This window comes from Lolium rigidum, chromosome 4 (genome assembly GCF_022539505.1).
Source record: "Lolium rigidum isolate FL_2022 chromosome 4, APGP_CSIRO_Lrig_0.1, whole genome shotgun sequence".
Classification (NCBI taxonomy): domain Eukaryota; kingdom Viridiplantae; phylum Streptophyta; class Magnoliopsida; order Poales; family Poaceae; genus Lolium; species Lolium rigidum.
The window spans coordinates 206,435,028-206,437,108 of NC_061511.1; positions in this window are offsets into that span (position 1 = coordinate 206,435,028).

Sequence of the window (2,081 nt, forward strand, 5' to 3'; positions counted from 1 at the left end):
CGAGTTATCATCCGAACCCCATTCAGTATTAAGTTGCTAAGCAACGGACAATTGCATTAAGTATGGTGCGTAATGTAATCGACAACTACATCCTTAGACATAGAATCAATGTTTTATCCCTAGTGGCAACAGCACATCACAACCTTAGAACTTTCTGTCACTGTCCCAGGTGTCAATGAAGGCATGAACCCACTATCGAGCATAAATACTCCCTCTTGGAGTTAAGAGTAAAAACTTGTCCAGAGCCTCTACTAGTAACGGAGAGCATGCAAGATCATAAACAACACATAAACAATAGATTGATAATCACCATAATCATAGTACTCTGTATCAATCGGATCCCGACAAACACAACATATAGAATTACAGATAGATGATCTTGATCATGTTAGGCAGCTCACAAGATCCAACAATGAAGCACAACAAGGAGAAGACGACCATCTAGCTACTGCTATGGACCCATGGTCCAGGGGTGAACTACTCACTCATCACTCCGGAGGCGACCATGGCGGTGTAGAGTCCTCCGGGAGATGAATCCCCTCTCCGGCAGGGTGCCGGAGGCGATCTCCTGAATCCCCCGAGATGGGATTCGCGGCGGCGGCGTCTCTGGAAGGATTTCCGTATCGTGGCTCTCGGTACTGGGGTTTTCGCGACGGAGACTTTAAGTAGGCGGAAGGGCAACGCGGGGGGCCACACGAGGGTCCCAGGGGGCAGGGTGGCGCGGCCAGGGCCTGGGCCGCGCCGCCCTATCCCCTAGCTGCCTCGTGGCCCCACTTCGTTATCTCTTCGATCTCAAAGTTTTCTAAGTTTATCTCGTTTGAATATTGATGGTTTGAATTTGAAAGAGTTGTAAGCCGTGTACATTGATCGATGTTGTCGTACAAGTGTGGGCATGGGCACTGGCAAACAAAATACTAGAATATTTGTAAACACAAGTATATGTTCATGCACGACAACTGAATGCACGATGTGTAATGCAGATTTTTCATTGTTGGTGTAACACACTAATACTAGCGGTGTCAAATTTGTTATTGATCAAATAGTACATGTACAAGAAAAATCATGCTTCTTCAGCAGGCATTGCAGGTGGGGTAGATTTTAGTGCTTGAGAATTATTTATATATATCATAAACTAAGAGGTTGGATGTTAACTTTTACCAATATTTTGTAAGTAAAAATAGACAAATATATGTCTATAAATCTTGGCATGCATACATAAGAGCAATTCCAATAGTATAGCCAACTGTTGGCTATAACAAGATGCCATGTCATTTGCAGTCACCATATAGCTAACATGTATAATAGTTGGCTATAAGAATGAACTACGTTATTAACAAATGGCCCACCTTTCACTCTCACAAAGTGCCTAGGAGCACGTGCAAGAGCTGGCTATTGCATAGTAGCCCACCTCTCTTCTCTCTCCCATTCTCTCTCCTCCAACTCATCTAAGATATATTATTTAATGTCTTATAGCCAGCTGACTGGACTCTATTGTACTTGCTCTAAGGGCACATGCCATCAACCTCGCCCTAGGGCCTCGCAAAATATAGAGCCGGCCCTGCATCCAAGAGAAACATGGGCCAGCGCCTGTTGAAAGGAGCTTGGAGGTGAAGTTGACCATTATAGCTTTGTTGTTTAACCGCATGTCTCTGATCCTGAGCCCCCGTTGCATTTTTTTTGGCATTGTCACAATATCCCATGCGACAAGACAATGGCCACCCAATATTTTGTCCTTGTTTTTCCAATGAAAAGCACGTCTCAGCTTGTACACTGCCTCAATACTTGCTTGATCCCATTCGATACAAGCAATGAAGCCATTTGGGAACAAAGTTGGCCATTTGGATTCGACCACCTGATGACATAAGCCTTGGCATCCAACCTGGCAGACGTCTTTGAATCTTGTCAATTACTGGTTGCAGGAGTTGTCTGGAAATCTTACTGGCTGATAGCGGCAGACCCAAGTAGGTGCAAAGGCAGGGCCATAGTCGTACACCCCAGAATGGATGCAACATTGTTGGCCTCAACTTCTGTCATATGCCTACTGTCGCCGACCCCAGCGCCTGCGGATTAAACGGAAAATT